This window comes from Ixodes scapularis, unplaced genomic scaffold (genome assembly GCF_016920785.2).
Source record: "Ixodes scapularis isolate PalLabHiFi unplaced genomic scaffold, ASM1692078v2 PGA_scaffold13__105_contigs__length_92229423, whole genome shotgun sequence".
Taxonomy (NCBI): domain Eukaryota; kingdom Metazoa; phylum Arthropoda; class Arachnida; order Ixodida; family Ixodidae; genus Ixodes; species Ixodes scapularis.
Genome location: NW_024609839.1, coordinates 48,888,137 through 48,907,616, shown reverse-complemented (window position 1 = coordinate 48,907,616; position 19,480 = coordinate 48,888,137). Strand labels below are relative to the sequence as shown.

At 45.8% G+C, this 19,480-nt stretch overlaps 1 long non-coding RNA gene across 1 annotated transcript; it reads right to left on the bottom strand.

Moving 5' to 3' along the window:
* Positions 1–602: 602 nt before the first annotated feature.
* Positions 603–11,286, bottom strand: LOC121835496. Its single transcript, XR_006077619.1, has 5 exons — positions 10,727–11,286; positions 7,272–8,804; positions 6,212–6,287; positions 4,414–4,595; positions 603–1,294 (listed from the first exon to the last, which is right to left on the bottom strand). It is a non-coding gene; the product is annotated as an uncharacterized LOC121835496 (long non-coding RNA).
* Between the last annotated feature and the right edge of the window lie 8,194 nt (positions 11,287–19,480).

Here is a 19,480-nt window from a genome sequence, read left to right as displayed (position 1 = left end):
TGCGGTCACCGGGCAGCAGGACCGCAGGTGCAAAGATGCGCTCTGGTAAGAAACCGAAGTCTGGAAATGCGTCCAAATTGACCATTTTTTTATAACGCCATAAAATGCTACTCGTCTTATATCTTTACAAAGAAAATTGATTTAGTGTGTTTTGATGATGCTTAGCAGGTTTCTAATTGGAACCATGGGTCTATTTTCACTGATTAAAAATTTCACGAACATACTATACTTAGAGAGAGGCTGAAGCAGTTTTGTATTTGAGAAAACACTTTTAAATCTCCTTCATTCGACCTCCAGAATCTCAAATATCAAAATTATTTGCTAATTTAATTAATCGAGGCTGCATAGTCATTTTTAAAGCGCTGTGAAAGCGCCTCCCTAGAGAGCGACGTCACAACAGCAGCTTTCAAAATCTTTGTTCACGCATCTTCAGCGCCTATCAAAGCTATGCACGCACATGCTATTTTTTAAAAGGGCAGAAAAATGTGTCACGACTGGTGCCAGTGCCGGAGAATATACCTAGAAAACTTGCGATTGGACGCGCGGCCCTTAAGCGACACACGCTTGGCGGCCGAAAGGTCTTCTTAGGATGTCGCTGTTGGTGGGATGTTTTTTGTGTTTTCTCACGTTTAGTTATATCTTTGAGGAAAACGAACGGGATATTCAGATTCGCGGGATAAAACTACGCTAGAATGAACCTCCATCTAGTTTTCTGAAAGAAGTCTGGCACATCTCTGTAATAAGCCGACGGATCATTACAAATTAGCCTTTTATACTATGCCGCCCTGGCCATATAACTCACGTGCACAGACCGCGTAAATGTAGCTTTTACGGCTTTTTTAAAAAAAATCTGTAAAACATAGAAAAAAAACTGTAGAATGTCCCCCAATACGATACGATTGTATGGTTCCTTCCCCGCTTGCATTGTTCAAGAAAGACTTGTGGACATCCAGCGTTTCATTGGAATGCTGGATGTCAGCGAGTCTCTACATCAGTGAGTGGTTTCAAACAAGCATGGTGTTTGCACACCAGTAAGCTCTTATCCGAGGCTCACCAGGACCACTAAGAGCAGAGGCGAAATGTCGTGACCTGGTAAATTTGGTTGCAGGTATTTATTTTTACAAGAACTGCATGCAGCAAAGCTTAACTTTGCTTAAAAGAAGATTATTAAAAATTCAATACTGAACAATGGTGTCCCTTGAGCTGTCAGACCAAACTCCCACTCTTGCCACTCAGGAGTTCCTAACTTGTGCGTAGAGGATCAGCACAACCCAGATTTGTGCTGCGAGCGCACCTGCAATATAAAAGTTGAATAAACATGAGATGAAATATGAGACGTTTACAATTCTCTGTAACGTGAAATTAGAGCACAGATCTTGAAGAGGAGGATGGGAAGGTATGCCCCTCCTCCCCCTCCCCTCCTCCTCTTCTGCTCCCTCCCATTTAGCAGGAAACTTCCCTGAATTTAGCGGGAAAATTTCCCCACTAAATTTAGCTGGTTAAGTTTCCCACTAAATTTAGCGCAGAAATTGATGTCACATGACCTCAACACAAATGCAGTTTTTCCGCTAAAAGTAGCAGGGAAAATGACGTCGCATGACCGTGTCACGTCAGCCATAAAAAAATTCAGTTTCTCAGCTAGACTTAGCGGAAATATTAACGTCACATGACCACAACATTAATTCAATTTCCTGCCAAGTTTAGTTGGGTGGTTACGCCGACAGCGACGCCGCAAAACGCGGAAACGGGTGCTAAGAGCTGCGCTAAAAACTAAATGCATCAGGTGAAATAAAGTGAACATTAGAGATACTGTAAGAAAAAGAAGAGAATCTAAGATACCGTTCTCAGATCCTTCCTTTTGTCCGTTCTCAAATGTTTTGATTTCAAGAAATGTTTATCTCTTTATTCATACCCAGAGAACACCTCCCAGTTTCAGCATGAATGCAATAAATCAATGCAGACTAGACCTTGTAAACTATAATCCACATGAAAATCAATGTTTGCCACATAGTCATGTATGAGTCAGTGGCTCAGATCTCTAAATACATTTGTATTGAGGAACATTCTTGAATAAAACTTCTGGGCTTCGAATTCAACAGTTTGTACTTCCGTAAGGAACACTGTATGGCACTGATTTTTTTTTTTTGTGACACATCAGAAACAGCACAGCACTGTCATCCTCGCATACCTAACAAGAATTTGTATTTTTTTTTTAGCATGGCATGTGCTATTCTAATGCCCATAAAGCATCCTTTAACAAAATTTCCTTTGTAGAGCTTTTTATTGGTTCTTATTTAGCTCGCACGACAGATTCGGTACCTTGAATTCTCACTCGGCATCAACAGTTTTATATATTAATGTAATAGCGAAAGACAAGATGTATGGACTTGAGTACGGCTCAGCAAGCACAGATGTTGAGAAAAGTACTGAAGAAAACTCAAATGTCAAAATAAAAATAAGCTGGAATGTGGAATTATGGACATGGACATGAATACAGTTAGCAGATTCAATATGAAGAATATGTGTTAGACGCACGCTCAAAGAAACCTGTTGCATCTATATTCATTCAAATTACTTTGCAGAACCCAGCGCTGCAGTCTCAGGTGGAAGTTCGCTGAATGAGTCTACTGAAAATGAGTGTAGACGGAAAAAGCAGTTTGATCTGCGATAATGAACATTACATAAGTGACATGTCATTATTACTGTTACAGTGCCGAATGTTCCAAACTGTCAGTCGCATCATTCTGTGAGTTCCCTCCGTACATTACAGGGTTTGGCTCTCTCGAATGCTTTGCGAGAAAAATGATGAACTGGAAATATCTAGAGTAGTTCTAGAAAAACTATTTCCAGAATCTTATCTCAGCATCGCAAAGAATATAAAAAGTTTCTAAAGACAAGGTTAGTGCAGGAGTTGAATAAACTAAATACTTTGTTTTTCGAAACCATCTTGCCGTAGTAAACGTATGAAGTTCCCCTAGGTAGAGCTAGTCATTACGGATGATTGTGCCCATTGCGTACCATAAAAATTTAATTTGCGACCTACAATATTTACAAACTCAATTAACTCTGAATAAGTGGACCACTTGGCATTAAGGATTGGCCTCACCATGACTGTCTGCCAACATCTACATAATAATTTCCATGAACCTATGTATTTCAAGAAAATATTTGGTGCGAGCTGCTTAAAACACAATAGCACTTTTTAGCAAGTGCTGATTGTTGGGCAAGTTGGTACGGTACGTTAGAAAACATGATTGTGCTTTGAAGACGGGGACATAGGAAGGACAGACACCACAGAGTGCTAACTTTCAACTGATTTAATTCAAGAACCTCGGCATAGAAACACACTGCGTCACCGCACCACATCTCAACCAATCCGTGGCCCTGCCACGGACCGCAAGTACGCCAACTCCTTATCCGCCAAGTCAATTGACGCCACACTGACACAACACGTGCCGGAACTATTTATAGCATCAGCCTCCATAATCTCTCTAACAGTCATATCTTTGTGCCTAGCAAGAACAGTAGACTGAGCAAATAATGGTTTGCACTCGCAGTCATGATCTGTCGTGTCACTGTCATGACTGCGGGTGCAAACCATTATTTGTTTCGTCTATTGTTCTTGAGAGGCACAAAGATAGGACTGTTAGCGAGATTATGGAGGCTGACACTATAAATAGTTCCGGCACAAGTTGTGTCAGTGTGGCGTCAATTGACTTGGCGGATAAGGATTTGGCGTACTTGCGGTCCGTGGCAGGGCCACGGATTGGTTGAGATGTGGTGCGGCGACACAGTCCGTTTCTACGCTGAGGTTCTTGAATTAAATCAGTTGAAAGTTAGCGCTCTGTTGTGTCTGTCCTTCCTATGTCCCCGTCTTCCAAGCGCAATCATATTTTCTACCGCACTTTTTAACACTAATAGAAAGCCTGTAGTGGGCCACAACTTAAGCAGTTTTCACTTCATTATAAAGAGCAATTACACATATGTGAACCATGAATATAGGCCTGCACTGAATTTTTTTCTTAAGCTGAACGTGCTATGCTCTGTTTACTATATAAATCTTTGCAGAGCTGACAATGTGCAAGTTCCTGTTTTTTTATATTTCACATGTCCCGACTGGTGAGTGTGGTAGGGACATAAGATTGATGACACCAACGAAACACAATGATTATTTTAAGAATTTGTTTGGGTATAGCACGAGCAAGGAGATCTGCGGGAAGTTATTTCTGTGACACCGTCGAACCTACATCCGCGGGCTTTAAGTTCACATGTTAATCATGTCTGCAGACTCCTTTTTGTAATTGGAATTTCATCGAACCCAAGATTTGAATATGTTTTTTTTCATTTTAGGCTTAGTAGTGCTTTTGCTGTTCTATTAATAGGTAAGAAAAATGCTTATTTCAAGTGGCATACCTAACACCTGGTGGCACGAGGACTCCCCTGTCGTGACGCAGACCGAAAGTCACAGCCAGGGAGATACTGCGATGCTCTTGTTGCTGGGATTACCTCCCCCATGGTCCTGCCCAGACCACAGAAAAAGATTGAGTCCAAGCTTGTGGCCACTAGGATCTCCAGATCTTGAGGCACCCAAGTAGCTGAAAATAAAAACAAATCACAATCAAGTACTTGGCAGAGCTACATTAGAATGGCTAGCATATTCTTTCGTGATCAGCACATAGATCCTCTTATTTTAGTCATAGTCACCCCCCAGGACAAAGCTACGTAGGCGTTAAAATGATGGGTACCGAATTTAGGTGAATGATCAAATGCATTCATTTAACCCCCTTTCGCCCCAACCTGAGACTTCTGTCAAATATTCACATTCAACTGTAAAGACTACAAATAAAACTACTACTGCAATGCAAAGCCGTATAGTGGGAGAGTTTAGCCAGCGGGTGTGGCAACGAAGGCGCCGGAGAGGAGGAAAGGGAGGAGAACGCCGAAGGAGGGAGAGAGAAGGCAGCAGAGAAACAAAGAGGAGACGACCACCATTTTGACGCAAAGCTGTCTGCACGGAGCACTGTTGAGGCTACGTGTCGTCTGCTACGGGCTTATTTATTTTTTTTGCCTAAATAAAAGTGCGTTCAAACATGGAGGAACTTCTTTCTTTAGGTTTTTAAGCCACCGAGGAATAACACTATATCATTTTATTGCCAGAGCCTGCCAAATAAAAGGAAAGAACCGAAATTTGAATATCGATCCCATGCCGGGCGAATGAATGAAAATGGCGGCCCTCCCCGCTCAGCTGGGAGCAGCCTAGAGTTCACGCGCATGCGCTCACGCCTCTTGCTCTGTGCCGCGGGCTGATCAGCTCACTCGGAAGGGAGACGTTACGGCAGCGAAATCATAGACTGCCAGACTCTCCCCATATATGGCTCTGCTGCAATGGAAAGATTTTCCTACCCTCGTGCTCAGCGAGTGTCGACTGTGGATACAACTCTGGTTCATACACTCGCTGAACATGAGGGTAGAGTGTACCAGCAGAGGGCAGGTGTCTGTATACAAAGAGTTTAGTTGGCACACCAAGAGGCTAACGAATAAGAATGGGTACCACTCTGAGCAAAATGCCAAAAAAGCGTGGATCTCGGCTTGACACTAACAGCGGCACACAGTATCTATTTTAGTGACAAAGGGGTACTAAATCATTATTTTCAGCTTCCTAACTAAACTAAATATTCTTCCCGGCTTGCTTTTTAGGAAAATCTCCAAATTTACAAGAACTACTAAGACAACGTCTAAAAACAAAAAAAAGCAATGGCAAAACCAGCAATTGAATTCGCCTGCTCTCCAGTAGCAGGACATCTATGGCAGGCAGACCTGCAGAATGAGCAAGCAGTTTAAGAAACAGAGTATGTCCTATGTATAATTTTTTTTTATGCTGCAAAGCAAGCGCTGGAAGGAGGTTTCACGACATTAACGAAATTTCTTGCAATCAGTTGAGAACAAATTAGAGCAGTGAACTTGTCCTTGCTTCTGGCATAACGTTTTAGTGTTGCCCATGGAAACTCACATAAATTTGAAAATAAAAACAAAAAAGACTAACCTTCATAAAAAAATCTAACTTTGGCAAAGAAAAGTTACCTTGGAAAAAATATGTACAATACAGTTGTACAGCGTGCATTTGTGTGCTTAACCAATTTTGAGGCAAATCGGCGACAATGAAAAGAAGACGTTTGAGTACAATTAAGGGAAAGACAGAAAGGCTGCATACCTACAACAAAAACATTTAGAACGACCACGGGCAGGAAACTCTGGTGAGGCTCTCGGAGTGACTCCCTCATATGGGCCTGCGCAGACCACAGAACAAGATCGGTCAGAGCTTGCAGCCATAAGGTGCTTCATACCATGAAGTTACAGAAGCGGGTGCAATTGGAAGCAAAGTGCATTTCATTTCTCTGAAAAACGAAGAGTTTAATAGGTAGCTTGCATTCATAAGGTGATACAGTCATGAATGCACAGACTTTTCAATGCAGCGCTATATCACCAACTTGTTAACCATGCCGGGCAACACTAAAAACTGAGAGCATTATTTTAAACTATCTCAGCTTAAAGTTAACCACGACAGAAGCTTCAAGCCATCCTTGCAAATTCAGTGCACAAAGCAAGCCATGTGACCTTCTAGTTGGACGCCATGGTACGTCGAGCTTATAATCATGCGTCATGCTGTTTTTGCTGCAAAGGCTTGTAGTTTCAAAAGTGGTCCAGCTTAAAGAGACTAAAAGTATAGACGTTTATGAGTGGGGCCCTCATTTAGTCTGCAGCTACATTGCGAAATAGGACGTTCCAACCGGGATGTTTGCTGCCTGTAACCACATGACCAGCTTGTGCCCAGCGATTGTTCGAGCTGAATACATGTCCTCGACAGTGCCATTATTTGACAAGCATTTCTATGACTGTTAAACATGAGTGACTTACAGAGAGACTCCACCTCAACGACTAATGACTTGGGATACCTAACTGAATACTGATATATCAACTAAATGCAAAACAATTACCTGGCAAGCATTAAATTTTTCAAGAGGCTGGGTCGACTCCGCATTAAGTTGAAGGAGTCGATGCGTAATAGGACAATACAAACAAAAATATGCCTTAGAATTCCTTTTGCACCCCCAAAATGATGTGTTTTTGAAGGTAAGGTACACAATGTTCTTGATTTAGAAAGTGCCTCAGCTGTACAAATGCATATGCAATAAGGGCACTTGCCAAGCCTATTCTACTCAGCTCTGTGCAGGTTAAGCTAAGTTAGAGTATAGAAGTACATGCTCACTGACACCATCAGAAAGGCAGGGAGAAGTCTCCGTTGTTCGACCTCCAGCCCGTCTGCTACCTTCGATGACGTTTCAGCGCCTGATGAGCCTGGAGCGAGCACATCTGTCTAAAGCGGGGTGAAAAGCACAAGCATGTGCTGGAGGACGCCCAGCCATTCTCTTTTTGTCATCGGCTATACTACATATTTTTAGTAAGACATATTTTTAAGTGAGGAAAAGTACTGCAAATATGCAGTCCACCTTAAAGATAACAACAGTTGCCATTCACCATTTTCCAAATAAGTGCTCCCACGTACCGGAACATCTACACATGTGGTGCGTGAGTAGGTTCAGGACTGAGAGGCTAGAAAACGAAGCGCTCGCAAGGCTTGTCTGGCCCTTCCAACCATGCGGGTACATTCGTTGCAAGTTCCCGATTTGTAGACAAAATGATTTAGAATGAGCAAATCTTGTCTACGCCCGAGGTAGAACATTGAATTGCGATTCCCCCATATTGTGCGAACCATCCTTCAAACTGCGGTACCACCTGCAAATAAACTATGTTGTGCTGCGGCACGCGTCCATGCTGCCTGCTTCAGAGGAAAACCACTGCTCGTGTTGAAGACGACATCCCACAGTGGACAGGCAACAATTTTTAACGAACAAAAACAAAATTGATATCATTCAATAGACACAGATAGGCTCACAAAGTGTCGGCACCATGATTGTTGTTGTTGGTTTTACTCTTGCATACAAACAAAGGTGACTTCCTCTCTCCTCCATGGACAGTAAAACCCCCTTATCTTGGTGGCCCCTATTTCTTCTCGAATCGGTCACAGAGGACATAATCGCAGTCACTGAATTCCGCAAAATTAAAGGCCGCGAAAAGTAAAGGTTCGCCAACATTAAGGGGTTTACTGTTCTTCTGAGTGTCACATGATGTTAACATTTCAAGGAGGCTGAAGGTATTGGTTTAAGAAAAAATTGACCTATGAAAAAAATGCCCTTCTCCAGGTTAGGCACGCGAGGTTCTTTTGCACTACCTATAAGGTGGCAAGTTTATTTCGGCAGAGCTTTTGGTAAAACGGAGTCACAAAAGTAGCTATACTTGGCGTCAACTATTTTGTGCTGCATTATAAAGCCAGAGTAGATTCCACAATGCGTGCTTCAGCAGAGCACTGTTTGTTGCGACAGCATATGTGGTTTAGTGTTGCATCCCATTTGCATAATCTAGAGAAACTAGCGCTGACAGAGTTGGAGCACTCCAAATATTAACAGCCGACTGTAGAAGCATTGAGAGATGCACACATGCGAACTGTGCATTTCTTAAAGGTGGGTCCGAGCAAAGGTAAAAACAATATCTATACTTACGGCGGCCATACTTGCCTTTCCCAAGCACGACCACTTTTCCCTCGGTAGCACCATCCAGTAAGAAGCACCAGCAACACGCCCATGAGACGCCGCCGCCTCCTGGATTGAATGACGACCCGCCTGAGGTCTTGGAAGGAGATCCGGAACACTGCTTTAGGCCAGATGTTGTATCTGGTGGGGCAGAGACTAAAAGCAAAAATTAACAAATTTATCTGAAGCGCTACATTCCTATAGGACAGCAGTATTTTTTTTAGGCCAGTGACTCGCTTTATTTAAACACAAATGGTTGGTTTATATGATGAACCATCAGCCCCTATTTTTCTTAAGTGTAACGCAGTGTCTAACGTTACGTCCGACGGAACCCGAAATAAAAATTAAAGTTACGCCCAACGTAACTGTCAAGCATTCGAGTTACGTCCGACGTAACCCAAAATAAAAATTAAAGTTACCGTATTTACTCGAAAATAGGTCGAACTCTATTTGTTGGACCCACCGAGAATAAAAAAAAAAAAAATTCAAATATAGGTCGACTTTTTTTTTATTTTTAAGAACAGGGGAAATTTTGGGCAAAAGAAAGAAACCTTTATTTACATCACTTCACAGCTTGGTAGACATCCTCGCAAATCCGCCACAATACTTCACTGACACCGTTGTAAAATGACGACAAGAAACGAAAGAAGGTGCGAAGCGACGAAAGACAAACTACAAAGACGCAAACAAAGCCGCCGTGTCGCCATGAGCAACACGCGAGCCGAGACGCCTCAAGCAACTAACAAAAGTAACATCTTTTTTTTTTTCTTTTTTTGTGCGCGTTTGCGAGGATGGAGGACAAAGTGCATGGCGCATCGCGTTCCTCTCCTTCCCCATTGCCCAGCAAGGGGAACGCTAGAGGTGCGATGGCGAAATCCAATGCCCCAAGAGGTGCGCGCGATAGCGGCATCGGCCACCGCTGTTGTTTTCGGTTGTTTAACAAAAGCTTTTGGAAACAAGAAGCGGCGCAGCTCTACGGCAACGCCGGCTCGGTGACTCGATAGCTCCATGCCTCCGGTACGGTCGCAAAATTTGGTCGCGAATGTAGGTCGAAATTCTTTAGTCACGATTTCCGAAAAAAAAAAAAAAAATAAAATAAAAGAAAAGAAAAAAAAAAGGTCGACATATATTTGAATAAACACGGTAGTCAGCTGCGCGACGAGACACACATTATGAAAGCGATTGGTGCGAGCGATCAAGGTGATGAGCGACGTTTTCTAGAAGCCCAGGAACCGAGCGGCGCAAGCAGCGAGAGTGAGAAATCTTCGTCGCTCGGCGCCGGCACTCGTAGCTTCTCGTCGTCGCTCGTCTCGTTGATCGCTATATTGCTTACATGCTGTTCAGAAAGGTGCTCTAAGTGGTTACCATTGCATTGGGACCAGCCTCGCATCCAACCGTAACCAGTCTTGACTTTTTTTTAAGCCGCCCAGGTAGAAGTTAACATCGTACATACAGGGTGTCACAAAAGAAAATTTACACGGTCTTTTTTACCGCAAAAATAAACTAGGCATCGCCGAACGCTCATTCTCCGCCCAAAGGTAGCTCTAGAGGTCACAACCAGATGCCAAAGTTTCAGCCCGATCCGATAACTTAATCAAAAGCTATAAATGATTTTCCGAAATTTCCAATGGGAAAATGGCGGCCGACGGAGTTTTCAAACACATAGGGCTCTACGGCACCAGAAACCGAAAACAGGCAAAAATGGGCTCCATTTTCCCATTGAACTTTTCAGAAAATCACTTATAACTTTTGATTAAGTTATCGGATCGGGCTCAAACTTTGGCACCTGGTTATGACCTCTAGCTCTACCTTTGGGCGGAGAATGAGCGTTCGGCGATGCCTAGTTTATTTTTGCGGTAAAAAAGACCGTGTAAATTTTCTTTTGTGACACCCTGTACATCGTTTTCAAGCATGGCTCCTCGTTCATTGCTCGATTTACTTTTTCGTAAATGACAAACCGCAATGAAGCACAATTATTCTAGTTCAAAATTGTCACGAACACTTGGCACGCATGCTTACACTGTAGCGCACCTAACGTAATTTAAAAGTAGAACGAAAACGGGACGAGATTCGCTTACCGCTGCACGGAAACAGAGTCCTTCGGATCCTAGGCCTAACGGCCGAAATCGGAAGTCGCCTGCGGTCCGGCGATCGGACGAGTTGAGCCGGTAGCTGTGCTGACCCCGGCTGACCACGCCTGGTTGAACCATGAGAGGCGTCGTCGAGTTGAGAGCCAGAGACGCAGTAGAAACGGACCGTAAAACATCTGTCCCGTAAAACGCAGAAGGAGCCAGCGCCAAAACCGCTACGTCTGGCTGCGTCGCCATCTCCACGACGACCGGAAGCGTGTAAACCGGGACTGGCCGGGAAGTTAGAAAAGGCGCGGCAGCGGAAGCCACTGGGCGGAAGCTTTACGTTTCGGTTTCGCTTTTCTCCGACATCGGCCACGGTCGCGGGCTGGTATGTTTGCGGCTGGTTGCGACGACGCGAGGGGCCACGAAAAGACGCCGAGTTGGCCGAGTACGAGTCACGGCCCACGATACGAGCAACGGGCCATTTGCCCCTGTCGACCGGCGATGCGGTATCCGCGGCTTAGTGTCACGATCGGTTTGTTGCCGTGCACGTTGACTCAAAGCTCGAAGTTATGCAGTTCCGTCAGTTCCGTTCCGGCACTAGCCGCACCACGTTTTCCGGTGCATCGCACGTGGAGGCCTTTCGACGCATTCAGTGAACGTAAAGATCGCGCCCGCTGTCTTCGGTGCTGTGGAAGAAGTTGGGAGACGGAAGAAGCATCAAAACCAAGGCGTTTAGGACTCCAGTCCGGGCCGCCGGTCCACTCTGAACGAGAGGCGACGTGTGTGTGCACGCTTTGAGGAAGCCTCCACGTTTCGCCGCGCCAGACCTCGCCGATCGCGACCAGACCCCGAGTCCGAGAGGCTCTTGCGCAGCCAGGAACGGCAGCGAGGTAGGAGCTGCTCGTTCTGCGCAACCATGCAGTGCTCTACAGTGATCGGAGCTCTCGGTGTCATGCGTGCTTGCACCGAAGCCTTTGTGACCCCTTCGGACGCGCAAGTCGTACTTCGCAAAGGTTTGGACGGGGCCGCCCTCACCGAGCAGCTCCGCTAAATTCCGCTTACTTATGATCGCAATAAAAGCTTGCGTTTGTTCTCGGGAAAAAAATTGCGGGACCGCTCTCCGCGCCGCCGACGAGGTTGGCCGCCACCATGTTCTCAGCTGTTCACTCGCTCCCGCAGCGAGCGCCTTCCGATAATCCTCCCCGTTCCAAAATGCGATGCGATCTTCGTTTACATGGGCTGAATGAATGCGCACTCGCCATCTCGATCCACCTCTGTCTAGCGACTTTAACGCGATGCGCTTTGCGCATTATGCCGTTTACATGACCGCATATTGAATGCGGCAACTGGATTCAATGCGACTAAGGGCCGGTTGCACCAACGCCGCTTACCTTAACCCAAAGCGGCGCTTTCCTAAGCCGGCTTAGCGCCCTAAACCGAGCTTAGGTAAGCACGGGTTTAAATTCCGGTTGCACCAACGTTAAGCCGGCTTTACAGACGCGCCCCTAGCTAAACGCTGGATTTGCGTAGGGAATCTAGGGACAAACAGAGCAAACTAGGGAACGCTCAGAGCGACGAATACGATTGGCAGAGAGGAATCACGTGATGCAAAAAAAAAAAAAAAAACTGCCGTAGTAGTCGTCGGCGGCGTCTGCTTTTCGCTGTATTTCTTCGGTGAGTAACAAATTAAAGGCCTCCAAATTCAATCATTTTTTCGTTTAACTTTCAATAACAGAAGTCAAAGCTTCAAATAAACACGAATGCTCTTTACATCTTTGATTGTGTGTTTAACATCGGTTGATAACAGGATATTTTGACAGTGGTAGTAGTTTTCGTGCTCACATTTTGAGGCGAAGGAGCCATCGGGGGCCCCAAATCTCACCGAACGCGAGAAGGACACTCTACTCGCTACATCGCTGAAGACAAAACATCATGGATATAAGTAGGCAGGTAAGATGACCACTAAAACCAAGTCAAGCCTGAGACCGATGAAGTTCAAAACAGTGACGAACTCGCCACGGCAGCTGCGAAAATGCCCGGAAATCTTCGAATAGAAGTCGTCGAGAGGTCAGGTCAAGAGTCCTTCCATCGACGGTACTCGTTGCTATCAGCAAGGTGACAGAACTGCACTGTACCGTCGTTGAACATCCGCTGCAGCCTCAAACGGACTTCAGTTTCACACTGTCGAGTTCAGAAAAAAAAAAAAAAAAAACTCCCACTAGTACATCACATCGTGCCGATAAGAACGGTCGTCCCTTGGCATCACCTGCCCCAGCCTGCCCCGATACAGCAATGAACGAATCTAACATAGTAGTCGTTACGATTTGTCGTCACCACGAATGAAAGATATAAAGCAAAATATTCCTAAAAAATCGTGATCACCAAAAAAGTAACGGAGGACACAACAAGGCGCAACTTTCTACTGAATTTTATTGAAAACGTGTTCCGGTATATAGTCGCAACCATCGTCACAATGACAACAAACGACAAAAGTAAAGGGAAACACCATCACAGAGCACAACTCGGAAACAACAGTATCTCGTTCTCGGGAAACGGATGAAAGATATAAAGCAAAGTATATGAAAAAAAAAAATGCGATCACCAAAAAAGTTACAGTTATGGAACGATACAGTTTGCTGAAGCCAAGATTCTACTCGCGAGATAAGAAAAATTCACTGAAGATCTTCTCAAAACTCAGAAAACGAAAGAAATTGAATTTTCGCTGTTTTATTACTTAAAGCGCCGCAATCTAATGCAAACGGCAGAGGTGTCGACAATCAGCTGATCGCCGAGATCATGTACTGCCACTATTCAACGCGCTGATCAGACTGAAGGATACGCGCTGCAAGTGTAAATAAACAAGGTGGTAAATAACAATACGTTACAGCTATGCAAAAATAAGTAAGTACATACGAATAAGCTCGTTGACGGAAGAACCAACGGGAATACAGACGTGAGCCCCACAGCTCCGTACGTTTCTCGGTTAGGGCTAACACGCCCTGAAAGTGGAGAGCCAACTTGAAAACAGGGGTCGATAAACACTTCACACGACAATATTTTGCATCCTTGTCACAATCGAAAGTCATTTTGTCGAGACTTTCACGCTGATGTAGCCTAAAACACTTTGCACAACCAATTTCGTCCACCGCGTCGACCGTGACAAACCAGCCGCCATGTTTTTAATCCAGGGTTAAGAAACAACCAGAAGCAAAGCGCCCAATGTTGAGCGCTTAAGTTAAGCGTAGTTTAGTGCTAGGTTTAGCGATAAGCGAGTTTGGTGCAACCGAACGAAACCAAAACTAAGCTTAAGTTCCCGGCTAAGCTCCGCTTTGCGCTAAGCGACGTTGGTGCAACCGGCCCTAAGTCGCATTCATGTAAACGCGGCTTATGTTATTTTTCGACATGTATGATGTATGTAACGATACCGGTGGTAAACGATGGACGTTTTTGTTGGAAGATGGCGGTCGTCTTTCTGCATGTATGGTTTAGTTATACCGGTGGTCTTGTGGTATAGGCGTTTCGTTGGAAAGATGGCGGTCGCCTACGTCATCGGACGCAAAATCATACCAGCCATACCGAGTCATATCGGCGAGCAAACCGGCTGCCAGTATAGACAGACCCGGAGCCATAGCGGTGCCGGTATCTCCAGTTATGGAGAACGCAAAACCAAACTAGCTGCATGTATAATAACAATAAATTATGTTGGTGTCATACCAGGACTGTACAAGCAGCAGGTTTGTTTCTTGTACGTTTTTCCAATAGGGTTGTCTGTGTTCACATTATTATACGTGCATGTGCGTGGGTTTTTACACGCGTGGGCGTGTGCCTTCATATGTGCGAATGTGTGCGTGTGCACGGGCTTGTCCGTGCGTACGTGAATGCGCATCCGTGCTTGCGCGCGCGTGCGCGTACATCCGCGTACCTGTGTTCGCGCATGCGTATGCGGGCCTACTTCGTGCGTGTGTGCTGGCGCGTGCGTGCTTGAGTGGGCGCGTATGTACTTGGGCTTACGTTCGCACGCATGGTCGTGCGTGTTTGCGTGCGCATAATTAAATGTGCGTGTTGCGCCTGCACGCGCGGGCGTGTACATGCCTGTGCCCATGTGTGTGTACGTGCGTGGCCTTGCGTACGCGTGCCTGCATGTGCGTGCATGTCGCTGCCTGCATGCGTGTCCATGTGCGCGCATGAAAGTGCGCGTTTTCGCGTGCTTGCGTGCCTGCGCAATATCGCACGCAGCGCAGGCGCAGCGTGTGATATTTCGCGGAGGAGAGCTACTACGCATGCTTAGAAGGCGTCCCATAGCCTAGTAAGGAGAGATGACAGCTCGTAGAAGGCGTTTATTGCAAAGTTCTCTCGACCTTTCCGAAAACGCCTTATATATTATTTATTCTAATTGTTTGTAACGCTGCCTGAATGAGAAAGAATCGTGCTATAGGGTAAATATATTTTTAGTTGCACCAAACGTATTTCATTAAAATAAAAAAAAAAGAAGAGTAGCTTTAGGACCAGGCACGTAGCCCGGGGGGGGGGGGCAATCTTTCATTTTGCTGAGGCCCCCTTCTCTCCCCTCCCTCCTTCTCATACAGCATTTTGTCATGGGCTCTCCCCCCCCCCCCCCCCCGAAACAAAATCCTGGCTACGTGTAGTATGCTTTTAATTTTGTCATTACCTTACCCGACTTGGGTGTCAGCATAGTAAGTTACAGGTCAAGAAGGTAGCGGCAAATACCACCTCCGCATCCAATCACGTCTCATTGTTTCCGAGACGTCGTGAGAGAGGGTTTTGCCTTCCTGTGAATATTTGCTTTATCTTTCGACTTCGACTTAGCATTGTGAAAGCCACAAGAGGTAGATTAGAAGTCCCACCCCCCGATGGGATCAAAAACGACTTTGGGGGGTTAGGTTCCCCTCCGATGGATACAAATGTCCCTTTGAGGGGTTCGGTTCCCTCTCCGAGAAATACAAAGGTCACAAGTTGGCATTAGGGTGCCTTCGTGTGCGCTTCGCATAGAGTGATGCCAACTGCCTGTTTCTCTTTCCCACACCCTCTTCCACCGCCATTTTGTTCCTCTCATTGTTTCCCCGTGCGCCAGAAAGTGGCCTTTGTGTCCATCGGTCCTCCCATCCGAGGGGCAAAATGCTAATCCTCCCTCCGTGGGTTCCACAACGCTGCTCCGAACTTGTGAGATAAGGTGCTCGTTTCCGGGAGGGTTATAAGCCCCACGGATTATCGTCGAGAACCAAAATGGCTGCTGGTTTGTCGGCGAGTGGTATTACAAAGGGTGGTATCACCCTAGCAAAGCGCACATGACGGCTCCCTAGTTGACATCACTCTGTAGCCGATATCTATTCATTGAAGCGGAACAAGGGGCGTGTCCAGTGAACTATTCTTTCAACTGCGGATGGATTTGAAACGGGCGCATCACGCTTATGGGAGGAGCTTCTCCTACCTTCTTGACTTGTAACCGACCGTCGGAACAAGGTTTTTGTGCAGTCAGGCGGCTATTTAACAAGGACTTAGAATTGTTTTAATTTATTAGCATTTTAATTAACTTTGTAATTATTGATTTTAGAGGGCATATTGCAGATATGGAATTGAAGCCCAACCTCCGTATGCTCCAACTGCACGCTGAAATAAGCTCACAAAAAATCTCTGCGGGTGCTACCGGGCAAACTATTACACCACTGCAAACCGTAACTCTATGGGAAAGGTATGACAGCGTCATCGAATAATTTGTCCGGTAGCACCTGCAGCGATTTTTTCTGTGTTAATTTCAGCATGCGGTTGGAGCATACGGAGGTTGAGCTTCAATTTCGTAACTTCAATATGCCCTCTAAAGTCAATAATTAAAAGTTAATTAAAATGTTAAGTAAATATCTCCGTTAATTAGCCGCATAATTCTACCAACAACCTTGTTCTTAGTTACCCCCAAGTCATTTCTTTTAAAGAGTCCCTAATGCCACTTTTCTTTCTTTATTTATCATGTTATACATTTGGTGCAACTAGAAAAAACACCCGGTTTTACAACTTAATAAATAAAGCATGACGATTCTAGAGACCAGGAAAGATAACTATCTTACTTAGCTAAACAGTGTTTTAACAATGCTCGAAGTGTCTTGTAGCACTGTGCGATTAGCCTACATGATCCGACCGCGCGGCAATCACTTATTACAATTATTCACCTTTTTTTTTTTTTTTTTGATGCAGGCAGCTATTGTTGGCCACAGTACCCAGAAAGTCCTGTTCCTTGGCGTCAGGAACAAGTTTTGCATAATGTGCGCAAGAACGAAGCCCGGAGAAACGCCGCCAGACCACAGGTGCTTCAAGAACTGGCAGGGGAGCTCAACGGGCATGGAGAAGGACATAATTGTTGAAGGTTTCCGTCAAAGCGTCGTGATGCATGGCGTCAAATACACTCGTCTCATTGCAGATGGTGATTCCAGCACATATAGGGCAATCTTGGAAGCGGCTCCATACGGAAACCAGGTGGTCCAAAAGATTGAATGCAGGAATCACATCCTCCGTAACTACAGTGGACACCTTAGAGAGGTAGCTCAGAGAAAGAGGTCGACACCAGTCCCGGCAGCATTGAGGAACCTCGTCCTGCAGAGTTCAGTTCGTCTGAGGTTTGGTGTAGCCACGGCCATCAAAGCGAGAGCAGCAGGTGAGGATCGTCCATTGCGTGCAAAAACCGAGGACTTGGCAAGGGACATTCGAAATGGGCCAAGTCACGTGTTTGGGCAGCACGACAATTGTGCCCCATACTTTTGCAAGGGCCCAAAGCCAGGAGAAGTGAATCATGTGCCTGAACTGAAGCGATGTGGCTTGTACGATGAGGTCGCGATTGCAGCAAATCGTGTTGCCAACAATGCCAGCAGCCTGATCCTGGGCGTTGACAACAACTCAGCAGAGCATGTGAACTCTCTGGTGGCGAAGTTTGTTGGCGGCAAGCGTATTAACTACTCGCAAAGGGGGTCGTACCGACTGCGTTGCCTTGGAGCCTCTGTCGCTTTCAATTCGCCAGGAGGGTATCACCGAGCAGTTCACAAATCTGTGTGCAAGAAGAGTCCCGGAAAATACACGAAGGTGTATCAGATGGCGCTGGCATCGCGTCGGGCTGCGAGAAAGAAGCGAAAGCTGTTGCAGCAGCCTCGTGCAAGACGCTGCCTGATCATGGCATCTTCCTCTAGGCGTTGTGGGCCTGACGCAGATTATGGCCCTCAGGCACAGCAACCAGACATGGAACCAGAGACGTTCCAGCACACTTGTCAGGTATTTCTGGAGTCTCTTCGTCTGTCGGATGAGGGTAGATCGGAGCTCGAACGGGCCACTCAGGGACAGGCCGCATGCCCGAGATGGAAAGAGGAGCGGAAAAAGCGACTGACTGCTTCCTCCTTCGGCAAGGTTTGTAAGATGAAGCCAACAACAAGCTGCGCAAAGACGGTGGTAGGGCTTCTCTACAAGGAATTCAGTTCACCAGCAACACAGTATGGCAACGATCAAGAGCCTCTGGCTCTAAGAAGGCTCGAGGCTGACATGGGAGTTTCTGTAGAAAAGTGTGGGCTTTTCGTTGATCGGGAGCACCCGTACCTTGGAGCAAGCCCTGATGGGCTGGTGAATGACGACGGCCTGGTTGAGGTTAAGTCTTCTTACACAGCCCGTGGCCTCACTGTGTTGGAGGGAGTCAAGCAGAAGAAGATCAAGTGTGTCACGGAAACAGATGGACGTTTCAGTCTCATCAGGACGCACAACTTCTGGTACCAAGTTCAAGGACAACTGCACATCACAGGGCGTCAGTTTTGCCTCTTCGTTATATGGACGGGAAGCGACATCTCCATCGAGAAAATCGCTCGAGACGATCAGTTCTGGGAAACTCAGATGCTCCCACAGCTCCAGAAGTTTTACCGCTACTGTCTGCTTCCAGAAATCGTTGATCCCCGACAAAGTCGAAGCATGCCCATCAGGGACCCTGACTACATCCTTGAGGCAATTAGGGAGAAAGCCCAGAAGGCACCGAAGACGAAGAAAGCGAAAAAATGAGAAAGCATTAAGCCTGCAGCAACAGCAAGCGCGTGAAAATCTTTTCCGGTGTGCTCTTACATTGTATAGTTGTTTCTTACGTTCTCACTAATACCAGCGCGCTCACCTCAAAATGCAACGCAAGTGTTTTGTCGATGTTTCATGATACTAACCAAGCTGACGTTCTGTTTGCCGTTCCTCCCGTGCCTTTCGTTCAATTTTTGCGCGGCGTAGGAACGACATGGTGTTAGATATGTGCGTTCTCTCTGTTCATTAGCTTTTTCGTGATACCGCCGATTACCTCTCCAGTTTCATTTTACTGTCCAAGTCGACGTTTTGTTTGCCGTTCCTCCCGCGCCTTCCGTTCAATTTTTGCGCGGCATGGGAACGACATGGTGTAGCATATGTGTGCTATCTCCGTCCATTAGCTTAGTTGTTTCATGATACCGCCCATTACCCCTCCACTTTCATTTTACTGTCCAAGTCGACGTTTTGTTTGCCGTTCCTCCGTGCCTTTCGTTCAATTTTTGCGCGGCATGGGAACGACATGATTTAGCATATGTGTGTTGTCTCCGTCCATTAGCTTAGTTGTTTCATGATACCGCTCATTAGCTATCCAGATTCATGTTACTGTCCAAGCTGAAGTTTTGTATGCCGTTCCTCCGTGCCTTTCGTTCAATTTTTGCGCGGTATGGGAACGACATGGTGTTGCATATGTGTGTTCTCTTCATCCATTAG